The sequence below is a fragment of the Natator depressus genome, chromosome 1 (assembly GCF_965152275.1).
Source record: "Natator depressus isolate rNatDep1 chromosome 1, rNatDep2.hap1, whole genome shotgun sequence".
Classification (NCBI taxonomy): domain Eukaryota; kingdom Metazoa; phylum Chordata; order Testudines; family Cheloniidae; genus Natator; species Natator depressus.
Window position 1 is genome coordinate 59,739,537 of NC_134234.1, and position 20,413 is coordinate 59,759,949.

The window sequence follows — 20,413 nt, forward strand, 5'->3', positions numbered from 1 at the left end:
CATAGTGCAACTCACAAGTGAGTGCAGCGCCAGTGTGAACATAGCAGCTCGGGTGTGCCAATCTCGATTGAACTAGGCTAACTCGAAAGAATTAACTTGAGCATGTATAACTTGATGCAGTGAAGACATATTCATAGAAAAATTTAAGCACTGGTTCTAAGTAACTTGAATCCTGGATATATGCCAGGGGAATGCTCCATTTGCATCTTGGATTCTCCAAACCTCTTCTTTATTAATGGGTGTGAGTCTCAGGCTCCTTTCTTTGGTCCTGGATATAAAAGCACAACCATTGATGAGTAAGTGCCCTTTAACCAAGCACTTTAAGCACTGGGGATGTTAGTCTGAAATGCACATTAGAGTGGGATAAGAGGAACACTTATTAAACCTCTTAAATTTATGCTCTTTCTCAACCATGTTATGGGCTTGGTGCTTGAATCGCTTGGTGAAATTCTGTGGCCTATGTTATGCACAAAGTCAGATGAGATAAACATAATGGTCCCGTCTTGCCTTGAAATCTATGAAACTAAAACTACATAAACCCTGTTTTCTTCTCCACATCCTCCAAAATAAATAAAATAATAAACTCTAAAAACACAAACACTGTACACCTTAATAATGACATTAAGGACTATACAACACATTGCAAAAGGCAACATATTTTAGCAGAAAAGGCTAAAAAACCAACTCACCTAACATTAACTGATGCAGGGAGAGATTTGGTTGTGTGGCTGCACAGGCTAGCAGAAAGAGAGGAAATGAAGATATTGAGATGCAAGAGGCTCCTTACGCCCTCATTTCCAGAATGTGGTATCCCAAGGAGATGCGTGCACACACACCATTATCTATTTACAACTTTCAATGTGTTCTATGGTCACACAGAAGGACGATAGACTCCTATAGTGGGGATCAGGAAAGGCAACATCTTCAAGCAAATTCTTCATTACTGGTGATAATGCACAAACAGGAACAGACACAGCCTGACTTTCAGATCCCAGTTTGAGTTTGCAGGGCTGGCAGTTGGCAAATCATCTTTTTACTACTCGTCAACTGAGCAAATTGACTAATGAAGAACGTCAATAAACATGGAACCCCACGGAGTCATTTTTACAATGTCACCTTTCACTTTAAATGATACAGCATGATAGTGTCTGATGAGAGAGTCACAGCCTGAGCCAGCTCTGATATTTAATTGTTCTGAAGCAGGAATGCTTCCTAAAAACATCTTGTATGCTTCCATTTACATCACAGTTGGCCTGTAGATAACTACTCAACTGCACAAACATTTGTCCAAAACTCCTCTCAGAAAACACAGAATTCATAGTGGTGAACGAAGCATGTGATCATTTTCATTGCCGCTAACATGTCTATTACTTGTTGCCCTACTGTGTGTTGATATAGTTAGGACTGTGTTATTAGTCCTTCACTGAGGCATCAATTTTGTTTCTATTTTTATTGTGGCAGGTTGGGATCTGAAAAGTGTCCTGGTGCTTCAGCCGTTCTAACCTATCCCAGAGCAGTTTTATTTTAAGTACCTTCTGATTATTAGGTCCCCAATCCTAGCTCAGAACAGGTTTCCTTTTCTATATTATAATCACAGATGGATTAAGTCTATTGAAGAACCAGCACCAAATGTTCCCCATTCCCTCAACATCTGGCTCATGTTCAAATCTGAGCATAGGTGTTCCCTCTTTAGCGCCTCTCTGTGACCACTCCTTGACTCCTATGTCCACTCCTTAGCATCCAATCCCTGGCCCACTCCCCAGCTGTCAAGACCCTCTTTGGATCTCATCCTTAAAATACCAGGATGCCCTAGTACAACCCCTTACCAGGTGTCAACAATCTCCTCATTGTTTCATGACAAGCAACTCTGGCCCCCAGCCCAAGTCTCTCCCAGTTGCCAACCCAAACTTTTCTAATTTCTCTATGAAAAGCACCCGACTGGTCCTCCCTGACAAGCACTCCCAGCCTCCTTTCTTCTCCCAGTGGCTGAAACCCACTTGATTCAATTGCTCTAAAAAATGGACAGTCTGGTGTCCTCTCAGCTGCCAAAGCCCTTTTCATGTCAAGGTGAGTGCGCAATGAGTCTCCAGTAATGAGGAAGCCTCAAAGGGCTTTTGTCTACCATGGGAAATGACATTGTGTTGTAACACATGGTAACTAACATGATATTAAACACATGTTACCACCTGCTGTAGACAAGGACTGATGAATTTATAATCAGCTGGTCATGGTTAACCCTAGGCTCCGCTTTAGAAACAACCCTTGTCTACATTGAGTGCTAATATATATTTAACATAATCTCATTTCCCACTGGAAACACTAGTGCAGGGAATTTGAAAGCATGTGGCAATCTGAAAATCTGCAAAGTGGCCGTGAGGTATGCTAGGATCTTCTCCTAATTCTTCAAAGTAGAAAGAAAAGAGTATTAATAACAGTAACAAAGGGTGTTTGGGCCTGGATCTCCAAAGGGCATTGGCAGTAATGGATCGAAAGGGAATAGTTTGTAGAACAGGAACAAAGGATTCTGCAATTTGCTTATGGTTCAGATAATAATTCAAATGCTTCATTTGACCTCCAGATCTTTTGAATTTATCCATTGCTAAACATAATGAAGATATGTTCTGCACTCCACATTTTTTTTCCTTTCCAAGAATCATAAAATCATAGACGATTAGGGTTGGAAGAGATCTCAGGAGGTCATCTAGTCCAACCCCCTGCTCAAAGCTGGACCAACCCCAACTAAATCATCCCAGCCAGGGATTTGTCAAGCCAGGCCTTAAAAACCTCTAAGGATGGAGGTTCCACCACCTTCCTAGGTAACCTATTCCAGTGCTTCACCACCCTTCTGGTGAAATACTTTTTCCTAATATCCAACCTAGACCTCCCCCACTGCAACTTGAGACCATTGCTCCTTGTTCTGTCATCTGCCACCACTGACAACAGCCTAACGCCATCCTCTTTGGAACCTCCTTCAGGTAGTTGAAGGCTGGTATCAAATCCGCCCTCACTCTTCTCTTCTGCAGACTAAATAAGCCCAGTTCCTTCAGCCTCTCCTCATAAGTCATGTGCCCCAGCCCCCTAATCATTTTTGTTGTCTTCTGCTGGACTCTCTCCAATGTGTCCATATCCTTTCTGTAGTGGGGGGCCCAAAACTGGATGCAATACTCCAGATGTGGCCTCACCAGTGTCAAATAGAGGGGAATAATCACTTCCCTCGATCTGCTGGTAATACTCCTACTAATGCAGCCCAATATGCCGTTAGCCTTCTTGGCAACAAGGGCACACTGTCGACTCATATCCAGCTTCTCGTCCACTGTAATCCCCAGGTCCTTTTCTGAAGAACTTCCACTTAGCCAGTCGGTCCCCAGCATGTAGCAGTGCATGGGATTCTTCCTTCCTAAGTGCAGGATTCTGCACTTGTCCTTGTTGAAACTCATCAGATATCTTTTGGCCCAATCCTCCAATTTGTCTAGGTCACTGTGGACCCTATACCTACCCTCCAGCATATCTGCCTCTCCCTCCAGCTTAATGTCATCCGTGAACTTGCTGAGGGTGCAATCCGTCCCATCATCCAGATCATTAATGAAGATGTTGAACAAAACCAGCTCCAGGATTGACCCCGGGTATTCCGCTTAATACCAGCTGCCAGCTAGACATAGAACTGTTGATCACTACCCATTGAGCCAGACGATGTAGCCTACTTTCCATCCACCTTGTGGTCCATTCATCCAATCCATACTTTTTTAACTTTTTGGCAAGAATACTGTGGGCGACCATATCAAAAGCTTTGCTAAAGTCAATGTATATCACATCCACCGCTTTCCCCATATCCACAGAGTCAGTTATCTCATCATAGAAGGAAATCAGGTTGGTCAGGAATGACTTGTCCTTGGTGAACCCATGTTAACTGTTCCTGATCATCTTCCTCTCCTTCAAGTGCTTCAAAATGGATTCCTTGAGGACCTGCTCCATGATTTTTCCGGGGACTGAGGTGAGGCTGACCAGACTGTAGTTCCCCATATTCTTCTTCTTCCCTTTTTTAAAGATGGGCATTATATTTGCCTTTTTCCAATCATCTTGGACTTCCCCCGATCGCCACGAGTTTTCAAAGATAATGGCCAATGGCTCTGCAGTCACATCAGCCAATTCCCTCAGCACCCTCGGATGCATTAGATCTGGACCCATGTGCATGTCCAGCTTTTTAAATAGTCCTTAACCTGTTCTTTCACCACTGAGGGCTGCTCAGCTCCTCCCCATACTGTTCTGCCCAGTGCAGCAGTCTGGGAGCTGACCTTGCTGTGAAGACCGAGACAAAAAAAGCATTGAGTGTTTCAGCTTTTTGCACATCATTGGTCACTAGGCTGCCTCCCCCATTCAGTAAGGGTCCCACACTTTCCCTGACCTTCTTTTTGTTGCTAACATACCAGTAGAAACCCTTCTTGTTACCCTTCACACCCTTTGCTAGCCGCAACTCCAATTGTGCTTTGGCCTTCCTGATTACACCCCTGCATGCTTGAGCAATATTTTTATATGCCTCCCTAGTCATCTGTCCAAGTTTCCATTTCCTGTAAGTTTCCTTTTTGTCTTTAAGCTCACCGAAGATTTCTCTGTTAAGCCAAGCTGGTTGCTTGCCATATTTGTTATTCTTTCTGCACATCAGGATGGTTTGTTCCTGCGCCCTCAATAAGGCTTCTTTAAAATACAGCCAGCTTTCCTGGACTCCTTTACCCCTCTTATTAGCCTCTGAGGGGATCCTGCCCATCAGTTCCCTGAGGGAGTCAAAGTCTGCTTTTCTAAAGTCCAGGGTACGTATTATGCTGTTCTTCTTTCTTCCTTTTGTCAGGATCCTGAACTCGACCATCTCATGGTCACTGCTGCCCAGGTTGCCACCCACTTCTACTGAAATTATGAAATTACTTCCCCTACCAATTCTTCCCTGGTTGTGAGCAGCAGGTCAAGAAGAACATGGCCCCTAGTTGGTTCCTCCACCACTTGCACCAGGAAGTTGTCCCCAATACTGTCCAAAAACTTCCTGGATTGTCTGTGCACTGTTGTATTGCTCTCCCAGCAGATGTCAGCATGATTGAAGTCCCCTATGAGAACCAGGGACTGTGATCTGGAAACTTTTGTTAGTTATCCAAAGAAAGCCTCATCTACCACATCCTCCTGGTCTGGTGATCTATAGCAGATGCCCACCATGACATTAGCCTTGTAGCTCTTGCTTCTAAACTTAACTCAAGTGATGCCTTTATTGCTATGGCATAGGAAAATAATCAGTTAAGGACCTTAATCCTTTACGCTGCCTATCAACGGGCATGTTGACAAAAGCCCTTATACAGCAAAGCACTTAAGCACCTTAAGATATGCTTAATAACTATTGATTTCAGTGGCATTTTAATGGGATTTAAGCAGGTGCTTAAGCACTTTGCTGAATAGATACAGACTTACGCACATGCTTATCAAGGATCTACAACCTATCCTGAAGGACAACCCATCACTCTCACAGATCTTGGGAAACAGGCCAGTCCTTGCTTACAGACAGCCCCCCAACCTGAAGCAAATACTCACCAGCAACCACACACCACACAACAAAAACACTAACCGAGGAACCTATCCTTGCAACAAAGCCCGTTGCCAACTGCGTCCACATATCTATTCAGGGGACACCATCATAGGGCCTAATCACATCAGCCACACTATCAGAGGCTCGTTCACCTGCACATATACCAATGTGATATATGCCAGCATGTGCCAGCAATGCCCCTCTGCCATGTACATTGGCCAAACCAGACAGTCTCTACATAAAAGAATAAATGGACACAAATCAGACGTCAAGAATTATAACATTCAAAAACCAGTCGGAGAACACTTCAATCTCTCTGGTCACTCGACTACAGACCTAAAAGTGGCAATTCTTCAACAAAAAAACTTCAGAAACAGACTCCAACGAGAGACTGCTGAACTGGAATTAATTTGCAAACTGGACACCATTACATTAAGCTTGAATAAAGACTGGGAGTGGATGTGTCATTACACAAAGTGAAACTATTTTCCCATGTTTATTTCCCCCCGGCCCTACTGTTCCTCACATGTTCTTGTCAACTGTTGGAAATGGCCCACCTAGATTATCACTACAAAAGGTTTTTTTTTTCCCTCTCCTGCTGGTAATAGCTCACCTTACCTGATCACTCTTTTTACAGTGTGTACGGTAACACCCATTGTTTCATGTTCTCTGTGTATATAAAACCACCCCACTGTATTTTCCACTGCATGCATCCGATGAAGTGAGCTGTAGCTCACAAAAGCTTATGCTCAAATAAATTTGTTAGTCTCTAAGGTGCCACAAGTCCTCCTTTTCTTTTTATTGTATCTACATGAGTCCTAATAGGTAGCAGGTTTAAAACAAACAAAAGGAAGTCTTTTTTCACACAACACACAGTCAACCTGTGGAACTACTTGCTAGAGGATGTTGTGAAGGCCAAAACTATAACAGGGTTCAAAATAGAACTCAATAAATTCATGGAGGATAGGTCCATCAATGGCTATTAGCTAGGATGGGCAGGGATGGTGTCCCTAGCCTCTGTTTGCCAGAAGCTGGGAATGGGCGACAGGGGATGGATCACTTGATGATTGCCTGTTCTGTTCATTCCCTCTGGGACACCTGGCATTGGCCACTGTCGGAAGACAGGATACTGGGCTAGATGGACCTTTGGTCTGACCCAGTATGGCCGTTCTTATGTTCTTACGTACTGTTTTCTCTCAAGCAATGTCTGGAATATGCTTTTATTTGTTCAATTTTCTACAATCATCTTAAAATATTTTGTATTATCCTAATGTATTGTATTGTGAAACACACTTTTTTTTAGGATGCTATGATATTTCAGAGAGAGAATTGCTTAATCTGAACTGGTGTATATAATTTTCTAGAAATCCTTATGCTGATGTATTACATGTAAGAGCAGTAATAAGCCTTTCTATCTGTATCTGTAAAACATTTCATAATATCTGCCATGAAAAATGGCATTAAACCCTATTTGGTACTCTTTCCTTGTAACACCAGCTTGCATTGGAGGGTTATTTTTATGACCAGGGCATTGCATCATGAGATGGTGGGAATGAAATACTATGACAGAAAGAACAATTGCAACAGTGCACTCACTGGCTGCAGAGCTTGACTTATGGTTCATTGTCCCCCACCTTTAACCTTCCCCTCATTTACGATCACAATTGGATCTAAGAGAAAAAGGTCACCATCACCACCACAATAGATACAACCAAACCCCAGGTCCACACACCCCCGAACTTTGCCTGATCCCTGTCGCGCTCTCTCTCAGGCTGAACCAAAGCTTCTGATCCAACGCTACATTCCCCACTTTTGGTGGAGGGGATTTCAAATTCCAGATAGGGACCTCAGTTTTGCAGCTTGGGCCCTTTGGTAGCCAGAGGCTAATTATGGCTCCGTGTGTGGAAACCAAGAGCAAGGCAATACAATTTTGTAATATTACGGAGCTTTTCTACATTTGATTATGAGGAAAGAAAAGGGGGCTGGTCACCACGGCTTCCTTGGTGTTCGTTCTGTCTCCCCGGGACTGACAGGAGAGTGCCCCCGGAACAGACCTTCTGGAGCAATCAGACCAGTCGTCAAGAAAACCTTCTTGGTTTAATTCTTTAATTCCAGGCTACTGTTAGTTATTTGCAAGATCAGGAGTTCTAATCCTATTGCCTGTCAATTCACTTTAACCTCAATCTTTTTCTTTACTTTCTTATTCCCAGAACCTGTTTCCTGCTTTCATGATGCCTGATAGAAAATTGCCTTGAGTAGCCCTGAATGATCAAAACTGACCGGATGTGCAGAGTGAATATTCATGATTTAGTGGCACAGCATCGGCTCACTCTTTAATGCAGGATCCATGCTATAGTCCCATCCACCACATGAATTACCAGGTCATCACTACTTAATCCTAATAGAACCTATCTTGGAGATGCTCTGTTTTACATACAACAAAGAAAGAAAATGTATTTGTTCTGGACTCGAGACACCTTTAATTCACTCATACACATACTCATGAAAATGGCACTAAAAGAGCATGAAGGGCCAAATTCTCTCCTTGAACATGTACATGAAGTGCACACACTCATGTGAGTAACTGAGGATGGAATTTATTGATTGCCATAGAACACAATAAAACAGGTGCCAATCTTTAAGATACTGAGGGTTACTGAGGCAACATGCTGAGCATTTGATGGCCAGATCTAATTTGTACATATATATATTTACATACAGGTTTTAATCAAAAATAAACACATGCACAACCATAATGTTTGCTTTGCACTTATATCTTCTTTGGTAGACAAATAGCAATTGTCTGTTGGTTCAATTATTCCATAATTAAACAAAACCAAATGACACAAAGCTATTACAGAGTATTAGCTGACTTGGGCTGTGGCCGGTTAGAATCCTTAGACTTCATAGGCCAGACCTCTATATGCAGGGCTTCCGATTTTTGTTGTAACCAATAAACATTTTGGTTGTTTACCCAATAAACATCAGCAAAACACCAGAAAAGGTTACTTATATCTCAGGGCTTGTCCACATGGAGCAGTAATGCAGACTATGTGAGTGAGATTTCTGAAGCTCACTAACGTGTTGTAAAATAATTGGTCCATGTAGCTCCTGCTGGCATGCACTAAAGGTTCCCTAGTGCGCTTTAACAGAGTGCTGGTTCAAGCAGTACCACATTAATAGGCACTAGGGAATGTTAAAAAGAGATTACTCATTACAGTATATACTACATTACAGTACATAAGTATATACTGTAATGAGTATGTAATGTACTGTAATGTAGTATATACTGTAATGAGTAATATATATATATATATATATATATATATTATAGATATAATTCATTACAGTATATACAAAGTGACAGCCCTGGGAAAAAAATGATTTTTCGACATCTACATAAAAGTCAAAAATTGCTAAAAACACCTCCCCCCCATAACATTAATAAACCCTGAAAGACAAAAACCCTCTCTATATTGTAACTAATTAGTGGCTGCCAAGAACTTCATAGGTGTCACTATGCTACACAGCATGGCTACCCAGACTTCAGAGTGATAACAGGGAGGGAACTGAGAACCTCCCACTTATATAGCACAGTCTTCTATCACTTCAGATGCTCTGTTAGTTATGGAACCCCCATCACTGGAAGTTTTTAAGAACAGGTCAGACAAACACCTGTTAGGGATGGTCTAGGTTTATTTGGCCCTGCCCCAGTGCAGGGGGCTGGAGTTGGTGACCTCTTGAGGTACCTTCCAGCCCTACATTTCTGTGATTTCTATGATTAATAGTACAAGGTATATGATGCACAGTTGAGCAGGTCTGCTTCTGTCCAACAGAGGGCAGTGGTGTACATACACACTAGGCAGTTTCTGCCCATACTATCTAAGATACAGCATGATAGAGGGTGGTTGTCGGTTGCATTAGTGGATGCCATGAACCTTTTGGTCGCTGTTCCATAAAGCAGGGAGTTAAGAGTTAAACTCATGAGCTGTCCTGGTAGATGAATGGGAGCATCATAACTGGAATGGAGGCTAAAGTAGGGTGTGTAAAGAAATGTGATGAACCTCACTTCTCTGATAGGGATGCAAATCTCTAGGAAAAACAGAGCATAAAACTTGAACCCCAACATATCAACCATGAAGTTGCTATCTCCTTGTGTCTACACGTGAGTTTCATGCTAAGGGGACTAACCTCTCAGTGAACAAGGGGATTCATGCCTGTAACAGCTGACATTGATGGAGGAGTTACCATGTGAACTCCCTGTGCAGCATTGGTGGGAGTTAGTGTAACCCTCCCATGAAACATTGGGTGGAGGATTTCACATGAAGGCCCTTGCTTTAGGTTTTCTAGCATAACCTTAGGCCCAGTCCAGCAAGGTTGCACCTTGCAGGATTGATCAAGTAATGGCAAGTGGGAGGAATGAATTGATTTTTGTTGGTTGGTTGGCTGGTTTTCCCCCACTTCCCCCTCTAATTAATACACAGATGGCTGTGGAGCAATTGTCAGTTTGCAAATGAAAATGTAGTGCCATAGAACGCTGAGGCAGTACTAAAAATGTACTTTGTGGATTGAAACGCTGCCAGGGGACTAAAAGGCAGCATGCACTTACTATAATACAGTCTCTCCGCATGCACGGTGAGACCATGGGCTAAAAATAACCAGGGAAGCTAATGAAAGTAGCTACAAAGGCGCTGTGTGGACCACTTTTAGAACCATCTTTTTTAAAAAAATGTGATGGTTTAAAAGGTTGTTTCATTTTATTTTTTCTACTGTTTAACGTGTCCAGCAACTTGATAGGGTTTTTTAGGAAAAAAAAAAGTTAATGGAGGGAGGAAAGTATCTACAAACAGGAAGGTTTTTTATTATTACTACTTTAATGAGATTAGTAGAATCTGGGCCTAGTTTGTTTGCTAATGATACTGGGATAGCACATTATAAATACTAAGGGTGAGATTTCGACACTGCCAAAGACTAGAGCTCTGGACAGCCATTTCTCATTCAGAATGAATGGGATGAGTTTTCCCACCCAACTTATCCCCACAAACCTGTGAGGTAGGTTTTGTTATCTCTGTTTTACAGTTGTGGATACTGAGGCTATGTGTACATTATGGGGGGTCTCCCGTTTCTTTAGGGTAATCCACCCTTTGACCTAGCACTGTCTATACTGGGGGTTAGGTCAGTATAGCTATGTGTGTCAAGGATGTGGGTTTTTTCACAACTGTGAGAGATGTAGGTAGGCCGATGTAAGTTTTCAGTGTAGACAAGCCCTGAGATGTTACGGGCTGATATTTGCAAGCTACGATTACTAAAATTAGGGGCTTGTGCAACTGGGATCAGGTTCTGGCCCACTGTTTTAACAGCTATGTAAAAAATAAATTAAAATAAAAATGGTCTTCTTGGCTGAGGTCTTGTAAGGCATATTTCAGCCAGGAGAGAAGTTTGCTCCGGATCCCATTTACATAGAAGTCAGTGGCAAAACTCCCATTGGCTTCAGTGGTACAGGATGGGGCCTTTCCAGTGACAATGATGAAATGGGTGGGTTCTACTGGAATAGGACTGGCTCAACCTTAGCTATAAATTATAGATGTCAGTGTCTGCAATCAAGATTTTTCTCTCCGCTCTAAACAAAAAGGCTACATTTTGGCATATATGAAAAAATAGCGTTTCTCCTTTAAGCCAGCTAACCTACCTATTAGCAGCCTCTAGCTATGGACCTTAAAGTATACAACAAATCAGTTCTCACACACATACTTGTGTCCTGGAAATACTGCTCAAGGATGTAATGAATCAGGTATTGTCTCCTAATGCTCCCATAAACAGAGCCACAAAAATGGTAATTAATTCATCAGATCATGCCATGACTAACTTGTAAAAAGAAAGCACTAAAACAGTAGCAGGAATCAGATTTGTGTTCACTTTGAGATCAACTTTTTTTGTTTTGTTTTTTGTTGCCCTAAGAACTGGAGACCAACTATTCCATATTACGAAAGATTGATTTGCCTCCTTTCCTGAGTTTCAGGTCATAATGGAGCTTTGTTATCTTTAATAGATTCATGTAGTCCTTCCCTAGTGCCTTGTCAAATAATAATACATACAAAGCAATAAAAGGGAAAAGAGAAAAAAAAACCCAAATATCTCATAAGTCCAGATTGGAGTGGATGTGTGGAGGGGGAAAGTGTTTATTGAGCTGTCCTGAGCAGAATGAAATAATTTATGTACCATCTACATGCAAATGCATTTTTCATTTATGTAATAAACTGCATCCTTGTATAATTTAGCCAAACAATGGAGCTGGAAGGACAACACTGCTAATCTTCAAAAATCAACCGTGCCTTTTCAAAAGGGATTTTGTCTTTCTACAAATTGATCAAACTTGACAAGTAATTTCAACCTAATGTTCACGGCCACCCTCCACCCTCCTCGCCATCTGTAGGTGAGAAATCCTATTTTCTGGTAGTGACAAGGTAATAGGGGAGGCTTCAGACATCTGTAAAAGAGGGAAGAAGTGGTTTTTTCCGTAGCTACAGACAAAAATAAAATGTATTCAGAAGGAAATGAGTGGGTTTCTTTTAAAAGGAATGATAAATCCCTGTGTCTGTCCGTTTGGTCTCTGACTTCTGAAGCTGTCAGGCTAATGAAAAGTAGTAAGAAATTAAAATGTCTCTGGCTTTAAAATACAATGGTGGAAATGCTCCTCCAGTGGCATTTCCTTGTTCTCATTAACAAATACTGTAAAGGCCTTCAGAATACATCCATTCTACCAACTTACTGCATCAATGAAAACTAAATTACAGGCAAAGAGACTGAATTTAAACTGAATTTGATTCAAGATTTATTATAAAAACAGCTTTAACTGAATGTGATTCAGTCCTATACCAAACAATGGCAGAGAAATTGGAAAAAGGTGAGTTATCGCCTTTCATCCACATCACAAACATGAGTGAGATTAAGCAAAAGCGATTGCACAGTTGCAAGGCTGTCTAGTGAATTCTGTTTTCTTTGAGAAAGTATAATGCTAACATTTTAGGGCCCACAGACACCCACTGCTCTCAGGCTGCTGTGAATTGCTCTAGTGCTGCAAAGCAGCCAATGAATCTGGTCCCTAACATCCACTGGCTGGGGTTATGCAGTATTCAATGTGTACAATCAATATAAACAACCAAATCCGGAGGTCTTTATTCCCTCTTCACTTGAAATCCCTAAATGTGGATGCTGTGCCCACCCCTACCTTCGCCTTCCAGAGATCTGGCACAATAATTTTTTCCATGGAAACTAGGGATTGCACTGACAGACTAGCAGGCCCACCAGGGGTGAAAGACTAATTTAGTCTCCTATGTCCATTCTGTGTATGGAGTGTGGAGGGACTGAAATCTGGGCTGCTGGTCAGGATCCAAGGGGCTGAGAGTTTGCTTCTCTGTATGGCTTTAGCCCTTTTTCATTTTGCAATCTCATTACTTATTATTGTTTAGGCAAAAGGTGCTAATGGATTGCACATCAAGTCGCCTGATGAAATGCATCCTAGAACACTCAAGGAACTGACTGAGGAGATATCTGAGCCATTAGCGATTATCTTTGAAAAGTCATGGAAGATAGGAGAGATTCCAGAGGACTGGAAAATGGCAAATGTAGGGCTAATCTAGAAAAAGGGAAATAAGGACAACCCGGGGAATTGCAGACCAGACAGCTTAACTTCAGTCCCTGGAAAAATAATGGAGCAAATAATCAAGCAATCAGTTGGCATTAACCTAGAAGATAATAAGGTGATAAGTAACAGTCAACATGGATTTGTCAAGAACAAATCATGTCAATCCATCCTAATAGGAACCTGCCTGGTTCCAAAATCTGCTACTGCTCGGCAAAGGGGCAACAATGCATATACTACAGTAGCTCCCAGGGGCTATCCTCGGGCTAAATGCCCCACAGCGTTAGGTGCAGTACAAACACATAGGAAAACACAGTCCCTTCAGGTTAGGTCACAGCTTTCAATGCATTTCTACATAACCTCAGGTGTGTATCAGGGATGCGTTCTTGCCCTGGCACTATTCTGTCAAGCTATTAACTGGATGTTAGGATTTGTCGCTCCACACATTGGAATCAAGGTTGGTGAACAAGTGTTTACCAAACAAGACTACACTGATGATGATGCCCTGTTTGCGGAGAAGTCAGAGAAATCCAGCCCCCCTCTCCAAGGTCTCCAAGACACTGGGGTTGAATGTCTCATGGCAGAAGTCCAAGGTCCAGAACCTCAGAGCTGGGCCACCAGAACTCTCACTGCAGGTGGGGTCATGTACCGTGAAGAGCAGTGACAAGTTCATCTACCTAGGCTGCAAACACAGTTCAAGTGGCCACAGCAAACCGGACACTCTTCAATGAACAGGTCTCACCACCTCCTGCATGAAGTCCATGTCTTGCTAAGGGATGCAAAAATGTCTTTGTGCTGAGACAAAGTTCAGGCTCTATCAAACCTCCATACCACCTGCATTGCGATAAGGATCAGAAACCTGGACTCTCTGATAGGCAGGCTTGGAGCAGCTAGAGTCATTCCATATGTGCTGTCAGCACCAAATCCTGAGCACAAAGTGGTTTGACTTTGTAAGATATGTCACAGTCTTACAGAGATGTGGCTTTCTTTCAGTTGCTCACTGTATTCAAAATCAGCATTGCAGGCTCTTCAGCCATGTTGCCAGGATGGACAAGACACGCCAGCACATTGTGCTCTCAAACCCTCCATCAATGCGTGAAGGGGTGCAAGCCTTGACCCCTACCTCCCACAAGGTCACCCCAGAGATTTGTGGAGTTGGGGGATTGAGCCAGATCTGGGACCTTAACTGCACAATGCCTGTGGCAACACCATTAACCATGGTCACTCTTGCTGGTGCAACAGTCCCCAGTAGACCATGCATGGTTGATGATGATGATGTTCCAAACAGCTTATAATCAGAGTCCCTGATTCTCAAAGGTACAACATTTGGGTACAGCCTGCACGTGCACAGAGCCTCATCGACATGGGGGCTGACCACACATTGTAAATTGCAGGATTAGGACCTAAGAAATGAATGGCAAGTCCACCTTTTGGGGTTTAATCCTGCCAAGTGGTGAGCATGCACAATTCTCACTGAGGTGACTGGGAGTACTCTGTTATGAAGCAAAATAAAGGGGCAAGAGAAATTACTAGAAATACATTTCTACCTTCTGATCTACCCCCTTTTCCTCTTTAATCAGAGTGAGGCAGGATTGAAGCAGCACATATTTTATGATGCTCCAGTCTTATGGGGGTTTTATAGCTAGAAATTGGCTTCTGCTGTTACATGAGGACATCTGGTTTCAGCGGAAACTTGTTCAGGCTTGGAGCTGAGGCTTGTCCCGACATGAGTAATTAACGCATGGAGGGAGGCCTCATTTTTGGGAAGATAGAATTAGGGATGTAAATGAATCATCAGGGTTGAGAACAGAATGTTTGTGCTAAATAAGATAAGTAAATAGGTCAGTAGGCTAAGAAGACAGAATGTCTGAGCCAACTAAGACAAGAGGCAGAACACGCAGGGAACTATTTACTATGAACTAGATAACAAGGAACAAAATATGTTAGGAATGTAGAGCTGAGGTAAAGAGGAAGTCGAACAATGGACAGGGCACGCTGCACAGGGACTGGTTCCTGCAAAGTAACCAAACCAATCCAAAAATGTGTGATGCAATGCGTAACTTTAGCGCCCTTGTGGCCAAGATGGAGTCTGCTCCTGCAGGCAGCTCTGGCCAAGAGAAGGGGCGTGCAGGAATACAGCAGGAAAAATCCCTTCCACCTGTTCCAAATACCCAGAGTGAACACACACACACACACACACACCGGAAAAGTACAATGGATATAAGAAAGGGAAATGTTTATTTACAAAGGGATGAGAGAAGAAAAACAACAAGGGGAAATATAGGGGGAGCAGTAGAACAGGGCTGCATCCAAACCAAGGCCCTGCAGGCCCAGTGGTAGCACACTCTGAAAGGGCAGACACTGAGCAATGTGTCTGCACACAGAGTTCAGAAGGCCTGAGCAAAGTTCCAGTCTAGTGCTGAGTCTTGGGTGCTCCTCGTCATCTTCACCACCAGTAAACTTTCTCCAATAAACCCATCCGGTGCCCTCTTCCGCCGCTCTCTGCAAAACCACAGAGAGCGACCACCTCCCCACTTAACTAGCTAGCAGCCTCCCTCCTTATTCCCAGTGCAGAGTCACAAGCCCCAGTACTCACAACCCCATGCAGCTCTGGGCAGCAGTGATATTGGGTCCAGCTCCGGCCTGTCCTTCTCGGGCAATTCCCCCGGCACAGTGCTCCTCCTGGCTCCGGTCCTGGCGTGTCCCCAATTGGCCACCCTGTCCTTCCCAGGCTTCAGGCAGTTCTCTGCTGCTTCACTTTGGGAGGGCCTGCTTGCTGCAGCCCTCCTCTCTCACTCCAGCTCCAGCACCCCACCTGGAGTTTCCCTCCTTTCTCTCACTCTCCCCCTTCCCGCTTAGGAAAAAGATTTAAAGGGGCCATGCTCTCTAAACCCCAAGGGGTTACAAATGTACAGTAAAAGCAATGAGATGTTTAATGTATATAAAGGGAGAGGGCTTCTGTGTAACTTTGGAGCCATGATGTACCCTGCAGCCATCTCCACTGCATTTGAGTCTGATCAACTCGGCGTAACACTGCCATATGCCAAATAAAGATACCTAAGTGACAAAGGCTGGAGTCGAACTGAGTTCTTGGAAAGCTGAATGAAAAGAGGTCTCAGAGGAAATCCCAACAAGACTTTCATCCTTGGACCAGATGGACTGAAATTTCTTTGATACTGTAGTGTCTAGGACAAGACCATTCCATGCCGTTTGCTGGTCACTCAGAACAGGAATTGAACCAGGAGTTCAATCTTTATTATTTGAGGCAGATTAGACTGGAACAGTCATCCCAATGGTCCACAGAAAATGTTCCTTAATTAAATCCCCAAATCTTCTGGAAAATTGTGAGGGGAAACTTTATTATGTTCTGAGCTGAGAGACAGCAGCTGAAATTACTGCAAATTTTCATAAAGTCATAAAAGCCTGGAGGTATCAGTGAGATGGGATTCAATCAAATGCTCATCATTATTCTGAGGGATAGGGGTACATGGAGTGGCCAGAATAATCCAAAATAGATGATGAAATTTCCTTTGGCTCCTCTGATTAAAACTGCAAATCCATAACTCTAACCCTAATCCCTCTGTGCAAAGTGAAGATTAGATGGGGTCTCAGCATAGATAACTCTGTCTTCCTCTTAGGTTACATGTTAAATTTCCGTCTCCTCCCAGGAGACAGAACGCATGGATATTGCTTTTTCCCTCACACTATTTAGAAAGGTATAGGAAAGTAAACATTACTGATCGCATAATAATTTGAATAATAGAGCAGGCTTCCTTTGTGTTCCTGGATTACTGTATTAGTTTACTGGATGCACATACACATCCTGAAAGGATGGATGAATGAGGCTATTTCAAGTCCTCAGGGTCACTATATTTTTCATTATGTTAAGGCAGTGGGTGAAATCCTGCTTTCATTTATACCAATGTAAGTCTCCATGTAATTCCACTGACCACACTAGATTAGCTCCAGATTTACATCTGTGTTGGTGCAAATGGACTTTGGCACAATAACTCCCTGCATTTTGCAACATTTCTCCACCCTCCCACCAATCTTTGATAACTGGGAGCATCTTTAAAGTGGAATTGCTTCTTTCATGAGCTAAATGCGTTGGGCCTGATTCTGATGCTGTTCCAGCCCTGATGTAGCAAGACACTTAAGCATGCGAGAAGCCCCATTGATTTCAGAGTGAGTACTGCCATGCTTAAAGTTCAGTACATGCTTAAATTCTTTGCTTGAGTGGAGTCTTACAGTGGTTTTCCACTAGTGGTAACTCCATTAACCCCTAATGAAATTACTCCTGGTTTGCACTGGACTGAGATCAGAATCAGGCCTGTCTGTTAGGTTTCTTTAGGCAACCAACAATGTAATTAAATAATTAAATTAACAAAAAACAAACAAAAAAAAGAGTTTTCCCATTGACTTTAACAGGAGTTGGATCATACCCTTTCAGACGTGTACTGAGGGTACATTCCCCCTGTTTAACATTTCAAACTGTTTCATTCGCTCTGCGGTGCCAGAGGAAGGGGCCGTTATTATGAAGAGAGAGACTGAGTTTCAGAGGAGTAAACTGGGATTTGGGAGGGAGCCTGCTCATCAAGCAGAGGATTGCATGTCACAGAGTTGATGTACTCAATGTCTAGGGGCAGAGGGTCTTTGCTGCATTGCCCTTGTAGAAACCTCTTCCGACAGGTCTACCAAGCAAGTTCCAAAGAGAGTCATTTGCATGAATGCCTGTCCTACCAGCTGATGAAAGGGTACTGCAATGGGGCAGCTCCCAGTGGAACTGAGAGAAGAAGAGAAAAGAAAACAAAGAATAGAGAAAGAAGTGGCCACTTGACTGCATCCACTTAACACATTTTTTTGTCAGCCAGATACTGATTGTGCTCAGTAATAATATCTTAGTGCCATTTTGTTTCTAAACAAGTGAGAACTTTGAAAACAGGCCGGAACCCTGCTGATGTCTTTACAGTACGTTCCTGGGAAGAATACAAAGCATAATAATGATTATTTATTTTGCACAGCATAGCTGTGTTTCTGGATTTTTTTTCTCATTAAGAGCACAGACACACTAGTGCATATTTCAAAGCTATTAATATGATGGGTAACGTTAATGGAAATATAATAGAGTGAGATGCTTTTAAAAATACCAGATTTCACAGAGTCAGAAAAAGGCATTAATGAAATTTTAATGAGAAAGTCAGCTTGCAAAGTAATGATTATTCTCATTCCATATTCAGTCTGAATAACTTTGTCACTAGTGTCTTGTGTTTGCCAGGTGTTTATTAATAGGATGCACTAGAGGCACTTAGAACAATGCACTAGAGGCTGGAGGGTGATTTTTCTGAAAGAGAAACAAAAATTGTGGGCTAGTAACTGACTGCTTTGACTAAGATATTACACACGCATGCATGCATGGGCACACAAATACCCGTACACGCATTCAGAAGGTTTCTAGCTTGCTATTAAATGATCTATGCCTTTTCTATTAAATCTCTGGCATGCTGACACAAGCAAGGGAGATTTTCATAGCTTTTAAAAAGTAAGGAGTTGAACTATAATGATAAAACTTACCTGGAGTTTTTCAAAGTGCTTTACAGACATTAACTAATGAATTCTCGCAACATCCCTGTGAGGTAGGCAAGTATTGTAATGAACCAGCTCTCTGTGTGTACATATCACTTCTCTCTATTGGACAGAGGTCCTATGCTGTCAAGCTCTCCTTTAACTCGACTGATAAAGGGGTATGGTTTTAGAATAGAACGATCTGAGTTCTATCCCTACAGCTGCTGTGAAGGTCTCAGTGTCCAGGCCATACAGTGTAATGAAAAGCTGAATGATTTGCTATCATATTATTACCCCCATGTTATACTGGGGGAAACTGAGGCAGAGAGGTTTCACTGACCCAAGGCCAAAGAGGGAGCCAGTGTCACTGTGTGGAATTTCAGTTCCAAAGTTCTAGTCTGCTAGTCCTCTGTCAGACCAGACCTCCCTCTAGCTCACTATACTACTTTTTTAATTGATAATGCATTGGTCAAAAAACTGCATTACAATAGTTTACAGTAATGAAAACAATGGAAATCTTATAAGAGTCAGCTTGAAAAGAGACAGATTTCTAGATATTCCTTGAGCACAATGCCCAGAAGATCTTCCCACACGGCCCCAGTCCTGCAGCCCTTATACCAATGTAATTTCTACTGAAGTCAATAAGGGCCAGGTTCTCTGGTCTGCTAATGGTACTTTGCACCACTGGAGAAGGCCCGTGGAGAATTCCCCCTGGACAGGAGAACTCTCTGTTGACATAAAGCCTCCTGCACCAGCCACCCCGACACCCCTGTATTGGATTAATAGATTAGTAGAGTTTAAGGCCAGAAGGGACCGAATAATCATCTAGTCTGAGCTTCAGGGGGAGGAGGGAGGCGGGAAGGGCCATGCAATTTCACCCAGTAATTCTTGCATCAGGCCCCAAATTCGTTGCTGAGCTGGAGCATATCTTTCAGAAAGACATTCAATCACTCAGAGTTTTGCCGGCGAGGTGATGAAGTACTCAGGTGTGGTGTTGCTATGGGGATCTGCTTTCGGCATAGGTCATTCTTGCTAGTATTCATAAGCGCTGTCAAACTTTAATGTGTTAATTTCATGCTCAGCATTCTCCCACATTGTTACTGTTTATTCAGAGAAATGATACAGGTTTAGGTATATTTTGTTTGTGTACTTGGCAGGCCAGAGCCCAGACATAATGCTTACATTTTACATCTGTTATTACTTGACTTTTTCTTTTTTATGTTTTTCCATTTGGGATTTCAAAGGGTTAATGTGAAAATTGGAAGCCAGCCTTCATGCCTCAACTGCAATGAGTATAATACACCAAGGTAGGTCTGGCCACACTGAGACTGTAACACACACGAAAACAAGTGGACACCTCCGATGTGTGAAAGTCGAGACAGTGACTGTCTGTCGTTTTATTTTCCCCACCCCTGATTACTTTAGTCACTTGTTTTTGTTTGTTTTCCAACATAATGTGAAATTTAAAATTAAAGTTCCATTCTGACGGGAAAGGGAGAGATGCTATAATGTAGCCAAGCTGCTGGGGCAGCAGGGAAACCCATAGCAAGGATATTGTTTGGCATCTGCCCTTTAAGCTAGACTATATTATTCCAAAAGGTGTACAGTATTGTAAGTAACCTCTAGTGCCATTTGCAGCATTGCTT